This window comes from Budorcas taxicolor, chromosome 10, assembly GCF_023091745.1.
Source record: "Budorcas taxicolor isolate Tak-1 chromosome 10, Takin1.1, whole genome shotgun sequence".
NCBI classification, from domain to species: domain Eukaryota; kingdom Metazoa; phylum Chordata; class Mammalia; order Artiodactyla; family Bovidae; genus Budorcas; species Budorcas taxicolor.
In genome coordinates this window covers 56,558,090-56,579,890 of record NC_068919.1, presented here as the reverse complement: position 1 = coordinate 56,579,890, position 21,801 = coordinate 56,558,090, and the positions used below count along the sequence as shown (strand labels likewise).

Below are 21,801 nucleotides of genomic sequence, written 5' to 3'. Positions count from 1 at the left end.
GGAACAGAGAAGATTCTACCTGAGACTTGTGATGGCCGAGAAATGCCACTTTCTTCAGTAGTCCTGCAGAAGTGAGGGAGAAAGGTTATTTAAGTATATAAAAATCCCGGCAGGAGAGCTGGTTTGAAGGAAGTTTGTTGTCTTCACTGCTTAGCTGAAGTATTCAGGTCCTCACACTGCTCTTCCCAGTTGTTGTAATTAACAAATTATTTGAAAAGAAACTTTTCGTTTTTCCTTTTTTGAAAAGAAACTTTTATAGACAGTTAAAAAATAGCTCTAGGTGAAAGTTAATGGGACACTCAGGCAAAGATATTGGTCTTTCTTTGACAATATGCAAAACACTAAAATTTTTGTCATGGATGTAATTTTACAGTTCATGTATATAACTGCTTGTTAAGCAAGAGGAAAATAAATTTTTAAAAAAAGAGGAAAAGGAATTCAGTATTCTGGAATTCATGTGCTTGATCTATTAATGCCATTTTCTTTCTCCTTTCTATAATAAAATCTAGGGCTTTAAGAAAACTGAGTATGTATAAATTCTGTAGTGATTACCCTTTATTACATGGATTCTTGAAACTGGTTAGAAAATTTCATTTACTCTTTAATTCTCAGTAGATATGTGGCATTGAGGAGAAGCTTATAGAATATTTAACTATAGCAAAGTGCCCCTTGAGTTCAAATTGCTCTCCCAATCCCATAAGGGTAAGCTTCAAGTTGTAGCTGACCCCCACTCTACCAGATTCAAGACCAAGAAGTGCAATTTGGAGAAACAGTTTCATGTTTGCAGATATTCTGAGTTTCCAGGATGTTTTTCATGCATACCCTTTATACAGGATGAATTCTGTAATAGCCAGCTCCAAAGAGTACTGAAGCTCTTTCAGTCATTATTTTTGTTGTATGAATATTGTTGAAGTGAACTGTAGAGTCCCATGAAAACAATGTTCATATAATAGGATGAAGACAGTATATTTTCTTCATTCTTTTTTATTTCTTTTAATGTATTCTTTAGCATGTTTATAAACATAATTTTTATTCTTCAGATCTTAAGTCTTCTTTTGCTTTCTTCAGCAATTTAAAATAGTTACAGGTTATCCTCTTCCTTAAAGCTATTTTGGTATCTACTCTTTTAAAAAACCATTCTCCAACTTTATGGTTTTTAATGATTCAGGTAACTTTTATGAGCTCTGCCCTGTATCTTTAAAAATCTTTAAATAAAATGTAATAGTTATTTCAGTTTATCTTTTCATTTATTTTTCCAAATGTAAGCTCCAGTATCTTCTCAAACCAAAGAAATAGCAAAGTGAACTTATAACATAGGCTTCCCTGGTGACTTAGAGGTTAAAGCATCTGCCTGCAATGCGGGAGACCCGGGTTTGATCCCTGGGTGGGGAAGAGCCCCTGGAAAAGGAAATGGCAACCCACTCCAGTATTCTTGCCTGGAGAATCCCATGGACGGAGGAGCCTGGTGGGCTACAGTCCATGGGGTCACAGAGTCGGACACAACTAAGCAACTTTTAAAATCTTTAAGTAAAATGTAATAGTTATTTCAGTTTATCTTTTCATTTATTTTTCCAAATGTAAGCCCGAGTATCTTCTCAAACCAAAGAAATAGCAAAGTGAACTTATAACATAGGTTGATATCAAGACTGTTTCTATGTGTCACCTTATTTGGGATGGGGGCAGTTTGTTAAGCAAGGTAGATTTGGAATAAAAAGGTACACCAACATCAAAAAAAATTAATAAATAAAAACCCAAAACTCACAGATACAGAGAACTGATTGGTAGTAGTCAGAGGAGGTAGCTATTGGTGGGGAAAGTAGAAGAAGGTGGTGAAAAGGTACAAACTTCCAGTTGTACAGTAAGTCCTGAGGATATATTGTACACCTTTCTGAGTATAATTGATAACACTGCATTGCAGAACTGTAAGCTGCTAAGAGAGTAGGTCTTAAAATTTTTCATCATAGGAAAAAATCTGTTAACTTTATGAGGTGATGGAAGTTAACTAAACTTACTGTGATAATCATTTTGCATTATATATACATTATATACATATTAATATATATATAATCACTATGTTATACACCTAAAACTGATGTTATATTCCAATTATACCTCTAGAACTAACACCCCCAAAAGCTGTCCTTTTCATTATAGGGGACTGGAATGCAAAAGTAGGAAGTCAAGAAACACCTAGAACAGTTCAGTTGCTCGGTCGTGTCTGACTGTTTGCGACTCCATGAATCGCAGCACGCCAGGCCTCCCTGTCCATCACCAACTCCCGGAGTTCACTCAGACTCACACTCATCGAGTCAGTGATGCCATCCAGCCATCTCATCCTCTGTCATCCCCTTCTCCTCCTGCCCCCAAACCCTCCCAGCATCAGAGTTTTTTCCAATGAGTCAACTCTTCGCATGAGGTGGCCAAAGTACTGGAGTTTCAGCTTTAGCATCATTCCTTCCAAAGAAATCCCAGGGCTGATCTCCTTCAGAATGGACTGGTTGGATCTCCTTGCAGTCCAAGGGACTCTCAAGAGTCTTCTCCAACACCACAGTTCTAAAGCATCAATTCTTTGGCACTCAGCCTTCTTCACAGTCCAGCTCTCACATCCATACATGACCACAGGAAAAACCATAGCCATGACTAGATGGACCTTTGTTGACAAAGTAATGTCTCTGCTTTTGAATATGCTATCTAGGTTGGTCATAACTTTTCTTCCAAGGAGTAAGCGTCTTTTAATTTCATGGCTGCAGTCACCATTTGCAGTAATTTTGGAGCCCCCCAAAAATAAAGTCTAACACTGTTTCCCCATCTATTTCCCATGAAGTGATGGGACCTGATGCCGTGATCTTCATTTTCTGAATGTTGAGCTTTAAGCCAACTTTTTCACTCTCCTCTTTCACTTTCATCAAGAGGCTTTTTAGTTCCTCTTCACTTTCTGCCATAAGGGTGGTGTCATCTGCATATCTGAGGTTATTGATATTTCTCCCGGCAATCTTGATTCCAGCTTATGTTTCTTCCAGTCCAGCGTGTCTCATGATGTACTCTGCGTAGAAGTTAAATAAGCAGGGTGACAATATACAGCCTTGACGTACTGCTTTTCCAATTCGGAGTCTGTTGTTCCATGTCCAGTTCTATCTGTTGCTTCCTGACCTGCATACAGGTTTCTCAAGAGGCAGGTCAGGTGGTCTGGTATGCCCATCTCTCTCAGAATTTTCCACAGTTTATTGTGATCCACACAGTCAAAGGCTTTGGCATAGTCAATAAAGCAGAAATAGATGTTTTTCTGGAACTCTCTTGCTTTTTCCATGATCCAGCGGATGTTGGCAATTTGATCTCTGGTTCCTCTGCCTTTTCTAAAACCAGCTTGAACATCAGGAAGTTCACGGTTCACATATAGGTAACAGGCAAATTTGGCCTTGGAGTACAGAATGAAGCAGGGCAAAAGCTAATAGAGTTCTGCCAAGAGAACGCACTGGTCATAGCAAACACTCTCTTCCAACAACACAAGAGAAGACTCTACACATGGACATCACCAGATGGTCAACACCGAAATCAGATTGATTATATTCTTTGCAGCCAAAGATGCAGAAGCTGTATACAGTCAACAAAAACAAGATCAGGAGCTGACTGTGGCTCAGGTCATGAACTCCTTATGCCAAATTCAGGCTTAAGTTGAAGAAAGTGGAGAAAACCATTAGACCATTCAGGTATGACCTAAATCAAATCCCTTACAACTATACAGTGGAAGTGAGAAACAGATTTAAGGGACTAGATCTGATAGACAGAGTGCCTGATGAACTATGGACGGAGGTTTGTGACATGGTACAGGAGACAGGGATCGAGACCATCCCCAAGAAAAAGAAATGCAAAAAAGCAAAATGGCTGTCTCAGGAGGCCTTACAAATAGCTGTGAAAAGAAGGGAAGTGAAAAGCAAAGGAGAAAAGGAAATATATACCCATTTGAACGCAGAGTTCCAAGAATAGCAAGGAGAGATAAGAAGACTTCCTCAGCAATCAGTGCAAAGAAATAGAGGAAAACAACAGAATGGGAAAGACTAGAGATCTCTTCAAGAAAATCAGAGATACCAAGGGAACATTTCATGCAAAGATGGGCTCAATAAAGGACATAAATGGTAGGGACCTAACAGAAGCAGAAGATATTAAGAAGAGGTGGCAAGAAAACACAGAAGAACTGTACAAAAAAGAGCTTCATGACTCAGATAATCACGATGGTGTGATCACTCACCTAGAGCCAGGCATCCTGGAATGGGAAGTCAAGTGGGCCTTAGAAAACATCACTACGAACAAAGCTAGTAGAGGTGATGGAATTCCAGTTGAGCTATTTCAAATCCTGAAAGATGATGCTGTGAAAGTGGTGCACTCAATATGCCAGCAAATTTGGAAAACTCAGCAGTGGCCACAGAACTGGAAAAGGTCAGTTTTCATTCCAATCCTAAAGAAAGGCAATGCCAAAGAATGCTCAAACTACCGCACGATTCCACTCATCTCACACGCTAGTAAAGTAATGCTCAAAATTCTCCAAGCCAGGCTTCAGCAATACGTGAACCGTGAACTTCCTGATGTTCAAGCTGGTTTTAGAAAAGGCAGAGGAACCAGAGATCAAATTGCCAACATCCGCTGGATCATGGAAAAAGCAAGAGAGTTCCAGAAAAACATCTATTTCTGCTTTGTTGACTATGCCAAAGCCTTTGACTGTGTGGATCACAATAAACTGTGGAAAATTCTGAGAGAGATGGGCATACCAGACCACCTGACCTGCCTCTTGAGAAACCTGTATGCAGGTCAGGAAGCAACAGATAGAACTGGACATGGAACAACAGACTGGTTCCAAATCGGAAAGGACTACGTCAAGGCTGTATATTGTCACCCTGCTTATAACTTCTATGCAGAGTACATCATCAGAAATGCTGGGCTGGAAGAAACACAAGCTGGAATCAAGATTGCCGGGAGAAATATCAATAACCTCAGATATGCAGATGACACCACCCTTATGGCAGAAAGTGAAGAACTAAAGAGCCTCTTGATGATAATGAAAGAGGAGAGGAAAAAGTTGGCTTAAAGCTCAACATTCAGAAAACTAAGATCACGGCATCAGGTCCCATCACTTCACGGCAAGAAGATGGGGAAACAGTCAACACTGTGGCTGACTTTATTTTTTTTTGCTCCAAAATCACTGCAGATGGTGACTGTAGCCATGAAATTAAAAGATGCTTGCTCCTTGGAAGGAAAGTTATGACCAATCTAGATAGCATATTAAAAAGCAGAGATATTAGTTTGCCAACAAAGGTCCATCTAGTCAAGGGTATGGTTTTTCTAGTGGTCATGTATGGATGTGAGAATTGGACTATAAAGAAGGCTGAGTGCTGAAGAATTGATGCTTTAGAACTGTGGTGTTGGGGAAGACTCTTGAGAGTCCCTTGGACTGCAAGGAGATCCAACCAGTCCATCCTAAAGGAGATCAGTCCTGGTGTTCATTTGAAGGACTGATGTTAATGCTGAGAGTCCAATACTTTGGCCACCTGATATAGAGAACTGACTCATTTGAAAAGACCCTGATGCTGGGAAAGATTGAGGGCAGGAGGAGAAGGGGATGACAGAGGATGAGATGGCTGGATGGCATCACCGACTCGATGGGCATGAGTTTGAGTGAACACCGGGAGTCGGTGATGGACAGGGAGGCCTGGTGTGCTGCGATTCATGGGGTCACAAAGAGCTGGACAGGACTGAGCGACTGAACTGAACTGAAAACTGGAGGAAAAAAATCCAAATCTAACCAACAAACAAGTGATTGCCTGCTTCACCTAAACATGAAATAAAGACTCAAATATGCATAACATTAAAAGATTTGTCACCAGAGGAACCATATACAAGAAATGTGAAAGGAATGTAAAGGAAGTCCTTTAAGTCAAAAGAAAATGGTACCAGATGAAGGTCTGGATCTACAGAGAAGCGTGAAGAGCACCAGCAGTAGTAAGCATATGGGAAATGATATGGAAGACATTTACCTCACTATACATCTCTTTAAAAGACAACTGAAGCAAAAGTAGTAAAAAATTTCTGATTTTATAATATATATACTGGTAAAATATAATACATGACAACAATAGCTAAAAGACCAGGAGATGAGAATGAAAGTGAATTTCCAAGTTTTTACACTGTGTATAAAAGGTGTAATGCTTGAAGGTAGACTGTGATAAAGATACACAGTATACACTAAAGTTAAACAACACAAAAATTAGTTATGATTACTAAGCCAAGAAAGGAAGTAAGGTGAAATTATTAAACAAACAAACAAAACTTTCACTATTCCAAAGATAGCAGCAAAAGAGAAAAGGGAACAAGGGACAGATGAGACAACAGCAAAAGAGTAGATTTAAATCAACCATATGAAGGATTACAACAGATATAAAGGTGTAAACAAAAGATCAGCAAACATTAAAGGGCCAGATAATCAATAGTTGACCTTTGCAAGTTACAAAGTTTCTGTTGCAACTAGGTTAACTCTGCTCTTGTAGCACAAAAGCAGCCACATACGATACACAAACAAATGGATGTGGCTCTGTTCTAATAAAATATTATTTACAACAAATAAGGCCATAGTTTATTAGTCCCTTGTTTAAGTACCTCATTTCAAAGGCAGAAGTAGACTGGGGGACAAATTCATGACCTAAAAATATGCTGCCTATAAAAAATATTTTAATACGATATCTACAGATTAAAGGGCTTCTCTGGTGGCTCAGACAGTAAAGCATCTGCCTGCAGTGTGGAAGACCTGGGTTTGATCCCTCAGTTGGAAAGATCCCCTGGAGAAAGGAACGGCTGCCCATTCCAGTATTCTTGCTTGGAGAACTCCATGGAAAGAGGAGCCTGGTGGGCTACAGTCCATGGGGTTGCAAAGAGTTGGACACAACTGAGCAACTTTCACAGATTAAAAGTAAAAGGATGGAAAAAAATATACTATGCAAATATGGCAGAGAAGACACAACTGTGACTCCAAATTGGAACGGTTTATTTGACTTGCTTTTCATTGCTGTTATGCTGCTGCTGCTAAGTCGCTTCAGCTGTGTCTGACTCTGTGTGACCCTATAGATGGCAGCCCACCAGGCTCCGCTGTCCCTGGGATTCTCCAGGCAAGAACACTGGAGTGGGCTGCCATTTCCTTCTCCAATGCATGAAAGTGAAAAGTGAAAGTGAAGTCGCTCAGTCATCTCCGACTCTTAGCGACCCCATGGACTGCAGCCTACCAGGCTCCTCCATGCATGGGATTTTCCAGGCAAGAGTACTGGAGTTGGGTGCCATTGCTATAAATCCCTGCCTCAGTAAACCCAGCTGCTCTGCCTGACTGTTGAGCTAAAGTGCCTTTCTTCAGCTCACAGGGAGATTATCTGACCATCCTCGCCTGTGATTGGCTGCAGGAAGGATGAGATAGTTTGTGCTCTGTGTGCGCATTCTCTCAATCGTGTCCAGCTCTTTGGGACCCTGTGGACAGTAGCCCGCTAAGCTCATCTGTTCATGGAATTTTCCAGACAAGAATACTTCATTGGTTGCCATTTCCTACTTGAGAAGATCTTCCTGACCCAGGGATCCAACCTGCATCTCCTGCACTGCAGTGGATTCTTTACCACTGAGTCATCAAGGAAGTCCAATTATTAGAGAAATACAAATCAATGATACAATGAGGTATCACACCTAACACCAATCAGAATGGCCATCATAAAAACATTTACAAACAATAAATGCTGGAGCTGATGTGGAGAAAAGGGAACCCTCCTACTCTCTTGGTGACAATATATATTAACATAGCCATTATGGAGCAGAGTAGGGAGATTCCTTAGAAAACTAGGAATAAAACTACCATAAGACCCAGTAATCCCACTACTGGGCATATATGAAGAGAAAAAGACACATAACTGAAAAAGACACACATACCCCAATGTTCACAGCAGCACTATTTCCAATAGCCAGAACATGGAAGGAACCTAGATGTCCATCAACAGATGCATGGATAAAGAAGTTGTGATACACACACACACACACACACACACACACACACACACACAGAGTAATACTACTCGGTCATAAAAAGGAATGAAATTGAGTCAGTTGTAGTGATGTGAATGAACCTAAAGTCTGCCATACAGGTTGAAGTATGCCAGAAAGAGATGAACAAGTACCATATATTAACGCATATAAATGGAATCTAGAAACATGGTACTGATGAACATATCTGCAGGGCAGAATAGAGATGCAGATGTAGAAACAGACTTGTGGACACAGTGGTTGCAGGAGAGGCTGGGATGAATGAACAGAGTAGTGCTGACATGTATCCACCACCTTGTGTAAGGGAGCTAGGTACCAGGAAGCAGCTGTACAGCAGAGCAACTCAGCTCAGTGGTCTGTGGTGATTTTATGGGTGGGATGCTGAGGGGGTGAAGGGAGGCTCAAGAGGGAGAGAATATGTATATACTTACCGCTGAGTCACATTGTTGTACAGCAGAAACCAATACAACATTGTAAAGCCACTATCCAATTAAAAGGTAAAAAAACCCATCTACAACCAATAAATGCTGCAGAAGGAAGGGGAATGTTCCTACACTGTTCGTGGGAATGTAAACTGATACAGCCACTATGAAGAATAGGGAGGTTCCTTAAAATACTAAAAACAGAACTACCATATGACCCTGACATCCCACTCCTGGACATATACACAATGAAAATCGTAATTCAAAAGGTACATCCACACCATTGTTCACTGAAGCACTATTTACAATACCCCAGAGAGGGGAGCAACATAAATGTCCATGGACAGAGAAATGGATAAAGAAGGTGTGGTACATATGCACAGTGGAATGTTACTCAGAAAAAGGACAGAAACTGTATCATTTGCAGCACCAAGGATGGACCTAGAGACTGTCATACAGAGTTCAGAATGTCAGAAACAGAAAAACAAATATATATACACACACATATGTGGAAGCTAGGAAAAGGGTACAGACGATCCGATTTGCACACAGATGAACACAGAGAATAAATCTATGGACACCAAGGTGGGTGGTGTTTGGGTGGGGTGAACTGGGCAATTTGGATTGACATATATATACTATTGATACTATGCATAAAACAAATAATGAGAACCTAGTGAACCGCTCAGGAAACTCTAGTCAGTGTTCCATGGTGACCTAAATGGGAAGCAAATCCAAACAAAAGGGGACATATGTAAACATATACATGATATTTTCTGTATAACAAAAACGAAAACATTGTAAAGCAACTATACTGCGTTAGAAATTAATAAAAAATAAAATAAACCCCCTAAACGCACAGATACAGAGAACTGATTGGTGGTAGCCAGAAGAGGTGACTGGTGGTAAGGGAAGTAGAAGATGGTGGTGAAAAAGTACAAACTTCCAGTTAGACAATAAGTCCTGCAGATGTAACGTACACCTTGCTGAGTAAAGCTGATAACACTGCATTGCTGATTTGGAAGGTGCTAAGAGAGTAGGTCTTTAAGGAAAAAATTTGTTAACTATGTGAGGTTATGAATGTCAACTAAATTTATTGTGAAAACATTTTACATTATATATTAAATATAAATTACTACATATAAAATCACTATGTCGTACACTTAGACTGATAATGTATTCCAATTATATCTCAATAAAATGGGGGGGGGAAATCCAGATCTGACCAACAAAGATGTGATTGCCTGCTCCTTTAAACCTGAAATAAAGACTGGAATATGCATAACATCAAAGAATCTGTCACCAGCAGAACCATATATGAGAAAAGTCAAAATAATGTAAAGGAAGTCAGTCCTTCATGTCAAAACGAAATGGTACCGCACAGAGGTCTGGATCTACAGCAGAGAGTGAAGCGCAACAGTAGTGAGAAGTATATCGGGAAATTATACAGAGACATTTACCTCACCATATACCTCCCTTTAACAGACAGTTGATGGCTTTAATACATAGTGAAAAAAAGTTTCTGCTTTTATAATTCATACTGGTGAAATACATGATAACAACATAAAAAATGCCAGGGCAGGAGAATGAAGGTACACTGTCAAAGTTCTTACACAATGTATAAAATGGTGTATTGCTTGAAGGCAGGCTGTGATAAGAATACACAGCATAAACTGAAGTAAAATAACACAAAATAAAGTTACAACTACTAAGCCAAGAGGGGAAATAAGGTGAAATTTAAGAAAAAGTTTTCACTAGTCCAAAGGACAGCAGCAATAGAGAAAAAAGGGAACAAAGGATGGATGAGACAATAGCCAGACAGTAAACCAACCATATGGATAATTACATTAGGTGTAAAAGTGTAAAACAAAATCATGAAAACTTTTCTCAAAGGGCTGGATGGAAAATAGTTGACCTTTGCCAAGTTATAGTCTCTGTCGCAAGTATGTTAACTCTGCTGTTGTAGCACAAAAGCAGCCATAGTCAATACATTAAGAAGTGTATGTGGTTATGTTCCAATTAAATGCTTTTTACAAAATCAGAAAGTCTACCAGGCCATAGTTTTTCAGTCCCTTGTTTCAGTACCTCAACTCTGAGGCAGAAGCAGACTGGAGGAAAAAGCATGACCTAAATGTGTGCTGCCTACAAAAATTTTTTAATATGATACCCACAGACTAAAAGTAAAAAGAAGGAAAAGGATGCACCGTACGAATATGACAGAGAAGAAGCAATTCTGATTCCATCTTGGAGCTGTTTGACTTGCTTTTCCTGCTGTTATTATAATCCTACATAAGGCCCCACCTCAGAAAACCCAGCTCCTCTGCCTGACTGCTGGACTAAAGTAACTTTGTTCGGCTCACAGGGAGATAATTTGACCTCCCCCCTGTGATTGGCTGCAGGAACGAAGGGACTGTGTGTACTGTGTGTGTGCACAGTCACTCAGCCGTGTCCAACTTTTTGGGACCCCATGGACTGTAGCCTGCTGGGCTCCTCAGTCTATGGAATTTTCAAGGCAGGAATACTGGAATGGGTTGCCATTGCCTACTTGAGGGGATCTTCTTGACCTAGGGATCCAGCTGACGTCTCCTGCACTGCAGTGGGTTTTTATGCTGAGGCAATTATTAAAGAAATACAAGTCAAAGCTACAATGAAGTATCACCTCACACCAATCAGAATGGCCATCATAAAAATATCTACAAACAATAAATACTGGAGAGGGTGTGGTGAGAAGGGAACCCTCCTACCCTGTTGTTGACAATGTATACTGATAGAGCCACTATGGAGAAGAGCGTTGAGATTCCATGAACAATTAGGAATAAAACTACCACATGACCCAGTAATCCCACTACTAGGCTTATATGCAGAGAAAACCTGTAACTGACAAAGACACAGTACCCCAGTGTTCAAAGCCGCACTATTGCCAATAGGCAGGACATGGAAGCAATCCAGATGTCCACTGACAGATGCATGGAGTAATTACAATGGAATATTACTCAGTCATAAAAAGGAATGAAATTGAGTCAGTACTAGTGAGGTGGGTGAACCTGGATCTGTCAAGTCAGGAAGAGATAAGTAAGTATCACATATTAAGGCATATATACAGAATCCAGAAAAATGGCAGTGATGAATCTATTTGCAGAGCAGGAATAGAGATGCAGAGGACAAGCCGAAACAGCGGGGGAAGCAATGGGTGGGACGAATTGAGACAGTGCACTCACATATACACACTACCATGCGTAAAAGAAACAGCTAGCAGGAAGCAGCTGTATAGCAGAGGCAACTCAGCTCAGTGCTCTGTGATGATCTTATGGGTGGTATGGAGGGGGAGGCAGGCAGGTTCCAGAGGGAGGGAACAGATGTATACTTATAGCTGATTCATGTTGCTCTACAGCAAAAAGCAATACAACACAGTAAAGCAACTATCCTCCAATTAAACACAGTAAAAAAAAAAAAAAAGTCTATAACCAATAAATGATGGAGAGGGTGTGGAGGACAGGAAACACTCCTGCACTGTTGGTGGGAATGTAAATTGATACAGCCACTATGGAGAGCAGTATTCAGGTTCCTTACAAAACTAAAAATAGAACTGCCATATGATCCAGCAATCCCACTCACGGGCATTTTAATTCAGAAAGATACATTCACACCAACGTTCACCGCAGCACTATTTAAAACAGCCAGGACAGGGAAGCAACATAAATGCCAATCAACAGGGGAATGGATAAAGAAGACTTGATACACGTATACACTAGAATATTACTCAGCCATTAAAAAGGATGAAATAGTGCCATTTACAGCAACATGGATGGGCCTAGAGATTGTCACATTGAATGAAGTCAGACAGAGAAGGATTAATATTGTATGACATGCCTTATGATGGAACGAACTTATTTACCAAACAGAAAAAGAAATGATACAAATGAACTTATTTACAAAACAGAAACAGACTCACAGACTAAGAGAACAAACTGATGGTTGCCAGGGGGAAGAATGGGGGAAGAGGTAGGAATTTGGGGATTGACATGAACATGCATGCGTGTCCAGTTACTTCAACTGTGTCTGACCCTTTGTGACTCTATGAACTGTAACCCACCGAGCTCCTCTGTCCATGGGGATTCTCCAGGCAAGAGTACTGGAGTAGGCTGCCATGCCCTCCTCCAAAGGATCTTCCCAACCCAGGTATCAAACCTGCACCTCCTGTGTCTCCTACTGCTGTATTTAAAATGGATAACCAACAGGGTCCTACTCTTTAGCACAAGGAACTCTGGTCAATGATATGTGGCAGCTGAGATGGGAAGGGAGTTTGGGGGAGAATGGATACATGTATATGTATGGCTGAGTCCCTTTGCCTCACAACATTGTTCATCAGCTATACACCAATACAAAGTAAAAAGTTAAACCAAAAAATCCAGTATGTTACTGGCACAAAAATAGGAAATATAAATAAATGGAACAGGGCAGAGATCCCAGAAATAAACCCACACAGCTATGGTCAATCAATCTATGATAACAGAGGCAAGGTCAAGAAGCAACAGTTAGAACTGGACATGGAACAACAGACTGGTTCCAAATTGGGAAAGGAGTACGTCAAGGCTGTATACTGTCACCCTGCTTTATTTAACTTATATGCATAGTATATCATGTGAAATGCCAGGCTGGATGAAGCACAAGCTGGAATCAAGATTGTCAGGAGAAATATCAATAACCTCAGATATGCAGATGATACCACCTTTATGACAGAAAGTAAAGAAGAACTAAAGAGCCTCTTGATGAAAGTGAAAGAGGAGAGTGAAAAAGTTGGCTTAAAACTTAACATTCAAAAAACTAAGATCATGGCATCCAGTCCCATCATTTCACAGCAAATAGACGGGGAAGCAATGGAAACAGTGACATACTTTATTTTCTTGGGCTCCAAAGCACAGCAGATGGTGACTGCAGCCATGAAATTAAAAGATGCTTGCTCCTTGGAAGGAAAGCTACGCCCAACCTAGACAGCATATAGAAAAGCAGAGACATTACTTTGTCTACAAAGGTCCGTCTAGTCAAGGCTATGGTTTTTCCAGTAGTCATGGATGGATGTGAGAGTTGGACCATAAAGAAAATTGAGCACCAAATAATTGATGCTTTTGAACTGTGGTGTTGAAGAAGACTCTTGAGAGTTCCTGGGACTGCAAGGAGATCAAACCAGTCAATCCTAAAGGAAATCAGTCCTGAATGTTCATTGGAAGAACTGATGCTGAATCTGAAGCTCCAATACTTTGGCCACTTGATGTGAAGGGCTGACTCATTTGAAAAGACCCTGAAGCTGGGAAGGATTGAAGGCAGGAGGAGAAGGGGAGGACAGAGGATAAGATGGTTGTATGGCATCACTGACTCAATGGACACAAATTTGAGCAAGCTCCGGGAGTTGTAATGGACAGGAAAGCATGGCATGCTGCAGTCCACAGGGTTACAAAGAGTTGGACATGACTAACCGGATGAATTGAAAGGAGGCAAGACTATACAGTGCAGGAAGGACAGTCTTTTCAATAAACGGCACTGGAAAACCTGGACAGCTACATGTAAAAAATGAAATTAGAAAACTCTTTACCCACCATACATAAAAATAAGCTCAAAATGGATTAAAGACCTAACTGTAAGACCAGACACTATAAAACTCTTAGAGGAAAACATAGGCAGAACACTCTCTGACATAAATTACAGCATTATCTTTTTCAATCCCTCTCCCAGACTTATGGAAATAAAAATGAAAATAAACAATGGGACCTAATTAAACTCAAACACTTCTGTACAGCAAAGGAAACCATAAACAAAACAAAAAGATAATCCACAGAATGGGAGAAAATATTTATTAACAATGTGACTGACAAGGGATTAGTTTCAAAAATTTACACCCAGGTCATGTGGCTTAATATAAAAACAAACAACTCAATCAAAAAATGAGTAGAAGACCCACACAGACATTTTTCCAAATAAGACATATAAATGGCCAAGAGGCACATGAAAAGGTGCACAACATCATTAATTATTAGAGAAATGCAAATCAAAACTATAGCGATATCACCTCATACCCATCAGAATGGCCATCATGAAAAAAATCAACAAACAATAAATGCTAGAGTCGGTGAGGAGAGAAGGGAAGTCTCTTATGCTGTTGGTAGGAGTGTAAACTGGTATAGCCACTCTGGAGGACATTACGGAGTGTCCTTTAAAAAATAGGAATAAAACTACAATATGACCTAGTAATCCCACTAATGGGCATGTACCCTGAGAAACAAAGAAGAAAGAAAAGCTGCTCAGTCATGTCCGACTCTTTGTGACCCCATGGACTGCAGCCTACCAGGCTCCTCTGTCCATGGGATTTTCCAGGCAAGAGTACTGGAGTGGGTTGCTATTTCCTTCTCCAGGGGATCTTCCCGACCCAGGGATTGAACCCAGGTCTTCCACATTGCAGGCAGATGCTTTACTGTCTGAGCCACCAGGGAAGCCTGAGAAAACCATAATTCAAAAAGGCACATGTACCCCAGTGTTCACTGCAGCCCTGTTTACGATAGCCAGGACATGGAAGTAATCTAGATGTCCATCAACAGGAAAACGCATAATGAAGTTGTGGTACATATATACAATGGACTATTACTCAGCCATGAAAAGAAATCAATCTTGAGTCAGTTAATCTGAAGTGGATGAACCTAGAGGGTATTATATACAGTGAAGTCAGTCAGAAAAAGAAAAATACCGTATATTAACGCATATATATGGAATCTAGAAAAATGGTACTGCTGAGCCTATTTGCAAGCCGGGAATAGGAAGCAGATGTAGAGAATGGACTTGTGAACACTGCAGGCTAAGGGGAGGGTGGGACAGACTGAGTGAGCAGTACTGAAATGTATACATTACCCTGTGTAAGATAGCTAGCTAGTGGGAAGCTGCTGTACAACACAGGGAGCTCAGCCCAATGCTTTGTGGCGACTTAGCGGCGTGGGATGCAGCAGGCAATGGAAACCCACTCCAGTACTCTTGCCTGGAAAATCCCATGGATGGAGGAGTCTGGTAGGCTGTAGTCCATGGGGTCGCGAAGTCAGACACGACTGAGCAACTTCACTTTCGCTTTTCACTTTCATGCATTGGAGAAGGAAATGGCAACCCACTCCAGTGTTCTTGCCTGGAGAATCCCAGGGACGGGGGAGCCTGGTGGGCTGCCGTCTATGGGGTCGCACAGAGTCAGACAGGACTTAAGTGACTTAGCAGTAGCAGCAGTAGCAGCGGCGTGGGATGCAGAGCTGATTGGCGGTGGGGAGGGGGTGCGGGTTGAGAAGGAGGGGATATATGTATACTTATGGCTGATTCACGCTGTTGTATGGCAGAAGTCAACACAACACTGTAAAGCAATTTTCCTTCAATTAAAAATAAATTTTTAAAAATTATGCTTAAAAACAAAAAACAGTTGATTCTGCAATCCCATTCATGGGCACATATCTGGAGAAAAACATGATCTGGAAGGATACGTGCACCCCAGTGTTCACCGCAGCACTGTTTACGATAGCCAGGACATGGAAGCAGCCTAAATGTCCACTGACAGAGGAATGGATAAAGACTACATGGCACATACATTCTACGGAATATTACTCAGCTGTTAGAAAGAATGAAATAGTGACTTCTCTGGTGGTCCAGTGGTTAAGATTTTGCCTTCAAATGCAGGAGGTGAAAGTTCAATCCCTAGTCGGGGAGCTAAGACCCCACATGTCTTGAGGCCAAAAAACTAAAACATAAAACAGAAGCAATATTGTAACAAATTCAATGAAGACTTTAAGAATGATTCACATTTTAAAACATCTTAAAATAAAGAATGAAACAATGCCATTTGTAGCAACAGTGATGGACCTACAGATTGTCTTACTGAGTGAGGTCAGACAGAGAAAGACAAATACATAATGTCGCTTATATGGGGAATCTAAAAAATGATACAAATGAATTTATGAAACAGAAACAGATTCACAGTCTTAGAGAACAAGCTTTTGGTTACCAGAGGGGAATGGGTGGGGATGTGGGGGGTAGAGGGGTGGGAAGGATAGTTAGGGAGTTTGTGATTAGCATACACATAATACTATATATAAAATAAATAAACATAAGGACCTACTGCTCAATAATAAGGAACGCTGCTCAGTAATATTTAACAAACTAGATGGGAAAAGAATTTGAAGAATAGATACATATTTATGCTAATTGAATCACTCTGCTGTACACCTGAAATTAACACAACATTGTTTATCAAGTAAACTCCAAAAGAAATAAAAAGTTAAAAAAAATTTTAAAAATCAGTTTAAGCCGAAAAGGAAATTTATCAAGCCCCAAGTAGCTTCAGGCACACTCAAATTATGAGATTTCAGTCATGTCATCAAAACTATTTCTCCACACTCCATCCCACCCCCAATCTCTGACCTCTGTTCTGTGACCTCTTCTCTGTGGGAAGGCAAAACATTCTCTCCAGATTCTATTCCTAATGGTGACGTAAGTCAAAGAGCTGGAATATGTCCGGCAAGACCACAGGACCTATGTGAAGAAAACTGTAAAAGACCTAAATAAATGGAACAGAAGTTCATGTTCTTAGAAGGGAAAATGCAATATTGTAAACATATTACTTATTTCCAAACTGATTTATAATCTAATCCCATTCTATTCAAAATCCTAAAGAAAAGTCTTAGTGGATTCTTTATTAACTGGTTTTTAGAATTATCTTAATTCACAAAAATAGTCAAGGATTTTTTTTTAAAGAAGAAAGGTGGAGGAGATTAAATGATAAAACCAGATGTTCAAATATGCCATAAACACAAAGTAATTGAGACAGAGTACTATTAGTAAAGAAAAAGATAAGTCGACAAACTAGATAATACATTCAAATTAGCTAGGAAAAACTGGACCATCTATAAACAAGGCTGAAATACTACCCCAACTCTTCTTTTAGAAGGACTATGTCCTACTTCATGCTGCTACCAAATGCAAGTTCATGTGCCCACACACAGTGAAGCCAAACAGATCAAAATGACAGAGTTTGAAGCACAGAAAGATTTATTGCAGAGCTCTACAAGGAGAAAGATGACACCACCCTTACGGCAGAAAGTGAAGAGGAACTAAAAAGCCTCTTGATGAAAGTGAAAGTGGAGAGTGAAAAAGTTGGCCTAAAGCTCAACATTCAGAAAACGAAGATCATGGCATCTGGTCCCATCACTTCATGGGAAATAGATGTGGAAACAGTGTCAGACTTTATTTTTTTTGGGCTCCAGAATCACCGCACATGGTGACTGCAGCCATGAAATTAAAAGACGCTTACTCCTTGGAAGAAAAGTTATGACAAACCTAGATAGCATATTCAAAAGCAGAGACATTACTTTGCCAACTAAGGTCCATCTTGTCAAGGCTATGGTTTTTCCTGTGGTCATGTATGGACGTGAGAGTTGGACTGTGAAGAAGGCTGAGCGCCGAAGAATTGATGCTTTTGAACTGTGGTGTTGGAGAAGACTCTTGAGAGTCTTGGACTGCAAGGAGATCCAACCAGTCCATTCTGAAGGAGATCAGCCCTGGGATTTCTTTGGAAGGAATGATGCTAAAGCTGAAACTCTAGTACTTTGGCCACGTCATGTGAAGAGTTGACTCATTGGAAAAGACTCTGATGCTGGGAGGGATTGGGGGCAGGAGGAGAAGGGGACGACAGAGGATGAGATGGCTGGATGGCATCACTGACTCGATGGGCGTGAAATCTGAGTGAACTCTGGGAGTTGGTGATGGACAGGGAGGCCTGGCATGCTGCGATTCATGGGGTCGCAAAGAGACATGACTGAGTGACTGAACTGAACTGAACAAGGAGACAGGTGGCTCCTACCCTCAAGCCTGGAACTTCTCAGAGTTTCAGCAAAGCACTTTTGAAGGCAAGGTGAGGGAGGGACTAGGTTAGTTGTTGCAAACTTCTTGGTGTGGGAATCCTTTGTTCTTGCAGCTGCCCACATAGGTCAGGTCAAGATGGTCCTGTAAACCTCCAACAAGACATAGTATTCTCTGTCTTGCAACTTTTTAATCTATGTATGAATAGACTCTTAAAAGTCAGAGCCCTGAGAATAGGCTATCCTGTACATTTCAGACAATAGGCAACGCCCTTTTACAAGAGGTGCAGAGGCAGCATGACTAAGCATTGGCAACAAAGCACAAATGTTACAGTAAAAAGAACAGATCAAGCATGGAGTCAGATTTGTTCTTCCCTATTACATACTACATTAAAAACGATTCCAGAATGGATCAATGATCAAGGACATAAAATACTTTCTTTGTAATCCTGGGACAAGAATGACCTTCCTAAAGACAAGAAATACCACAAGCTACAAAGGCAAAAGCTTAGGATGATTTAACACTGGCAAGGGTGTGAAGAGCTAAGGATTCCCTGACCTGGTGTAAGTTTGGATTGGTAGAACTCTTTTGAAACATAGTTTGGCAGCAGCTAAATTTTAATACATATCAACTGTGACTCAGAATCTTTTTCTAGAATTCTTTTCTGTAGACATAATAATGCAGGGCTAGGCACATACACAAAGTCCATGCAATATTGTTTCCAATAGCCCATAAACGGAGAAACACCCTAAAACACAAGGCAATGGAAAGTTAAATCAGCTTATCCTGCCATACTGAACAAGTCAGAACAGAAAGCAGAACTGCATGTTCTGAAGAGAAAAGGCTCATAAGATGAGGCAACAAAGCAGGTCCAATTGTTTATAAAATGCAAATAAAGTAATGGCCAGGCAGGCCTGGTGGGACACTGCAGTTTTTTAATTTTATAACCAAATAGTTATATTTTCATTGTGTCAAGACAATTTCAAGCAAATGCCAAATGGAAGACCAAGCCCAGGAATGTAAAGAGGAAACAATCTTACCAACAAGAAGGGACACCAAGGCAGTGGTCCACTCCAGCCAGCATCATCCAGATTACTGAGCATTTACTACATCATCAATGTGCCGGATGCTCCAGACGTTCCAGTTGCTAGTGTCAGTACACTGACTGAAGCCACAAAGGCTGAACCATCAGTTCCTCCAAAACCCTGGAAATACCACCCTTTTGGACACTAATGCCTACAGTTTTCTCCTTGGGCACACCAGTTTTTCGCTTGTTTTTTTGTTCTGTTACTGTAGAAATGGGATTCAGCCCAGCAGTTTTGCTAGCGTAGATGAAATGACCACCACAACATCTGTAAAGGCACAAACGCAGTAGGATCTCATACCACTCAATATTCATGCGTATCCAGTTAACCACAGGGCCCACTACTTCTGGAGCACGCCCTCCTGCAAGAAGAACTCTCTGCTTCACTCAACAACGAATCACACATAGGGCATCATGAATCAAGGGCTCAGCTTCTTCAAGCACTGATCTGTTAGAACCAGGAACCACAACTGGAACCTTTTCCTAGGCTTATACAGCCTGTAACCTTGAGCAGTTTGCCAGAATCATGTAAACTGATCCCCTCGGCTCACTCACCCAAACCCAGCATGTCAGCAGTAAGTTGGTCAGTATGAGCGAGTGGCTTGGTTCCAGTTTCTTTCAAAAGCCTTAACTACTGCAATATTCATTTTGATCAGGAAACTTAACACAAGATCACTAAGAGCATGTCTTAAGAAGAGACTTATATCCACTTTTAAAATTTGCTTCACTTAGAACATAGGCTGTCTTCCCTCAGGGCTTGGTCCGTCTGGGCAATTCTGGTTATGTCAGAACTGGCCACCTTTTGGTTGAGGACCAGCCCTTCCACCAACTCACAATGAACGGTCCCAGCAAGTTTTCCCCCCTGCCCTTGCCTCTTTTTTAAAATGACAGTTTATTTAAACTAAAAACAAACAACAGTTTACCTATTTCTCTCACCTTCCACCCCCTACCTCTGGCAACCACCAACTTATTCTATCTATAAGCTTGGTTATTATTTTTTAGATTCCATCTGTAAGAGAGATCACACAATATTTGTCTTTCTGTCTGATTTATTTCACTTGGCATTACACCCTCGAGGGCATTAGCAGGTTCCTTAGCTATTCTGACATCTCTAAGATCTATGCCAGTAGCTGTGGTGGGTCTGTTGCTCTCCTCCCTGCATTTACACTTGATACTGAGAGACAATGGCTGAGTTCAACGAAGTGGTTGCAGTGTTTAACAACTTTTCTGTCACTTGGTTCCACAGGTCAAGGCACGTCAAGACTTTAACACCCTTTTCCAAATCCTCCAAGGATGACTCAGAAACAATAAATCCATTTCTGAAAAAAGTTGTTACAGCAATCGGAGAGAGAGCGTGAGCCAGCAACAACGGCCACTGACGTGGTGCCACGTCCCTGGCTCTCTTGAGCCACAGCTCTACCAGCATTCTGGCTGCTGGACATAACACTCATACTTGTTTCAGAATGGTAGCACCATCTGTAATGGTCTCATTACCTCTCCCATCTTGAACCGTTTTATCCATTCCTTTTGGTTGAAGTCTTGTTCTAATAGCATCAGCACAGCCTCATCTATGGAGACATTGCTGAAGCAGATCTAGGCTTTTTATCCACACGGGTGTTTTTCCCCTGGCTGCTGACAAGCTGGGTCCATGTGGGCTCCAAAAGGACATATGGACACAGATTTCAGTGGGCAGCAGGATAACTATGCTCACAGTTAACCACTGAAAGGGATCAGAATATGTTACCCCCAAATATGCCACTTTGGCATATTGATTAATTTGAGCTGAAGAAAACTGAGAAATAGCATATATAGGAAGGGCTCTCTATTCTCCCTCTTCCTGCCTAAAAGGAGGGCATAAACTTCCTGTGAGAAAGGTGCCTTTTTGTACCAGGAAGGGGAGAACACTTCTATTACTGGCAATGGGAGTTAATACCAAGATGAATCTGCATTAATTTTACTAAAATAATCCTCATCTTCCATTTGCTTCCCCCATTTATTTCCTAGTCACTGTCCCACAATATATTGGGTTGGCCAAAAAGTGCACTTGGGTTTTTTTATAAGATCTTACAGAAAAACCCAAACTTTCTTTCTGGCTAACTTTCTGGCCAGTGCGAAACGACCCCTGGAAGCCCAACCCCTTTCCTTTGTTCAGTCATGCTTGTGTGGCTCAGTCGTGTCAGACTCTTTTGAGACCCCATGGACTCACTCCTCTGTCCATGGAATTTTCCAGGTTAGAATACTGGAGCAGGCTGCCATTTTCTACTCCAGGGGATCTTCCCCAAACAGGGATTAAACCATCATCTCCTGCATTTCCTGCATTGGCAGGTAGATTCTCTACCACTGAGCCACATGGGAATC

General features: G+C 40.9%; 1 pseudogene; it reads right to left on the bottom strand.

Annotated features, from left to right (window-relative positions):
• Positions 1-19,451: 19,451 nt before the first annotated feature.
• On the bottom strand, positions 19,452-21,599 carry LOC128054809 (T-complex protein 1 subunit delta-like; annotated as a pseudogene).
• Between the last annotated feature and the right edge of the window lie 202 nt (positions 21,600-21,801).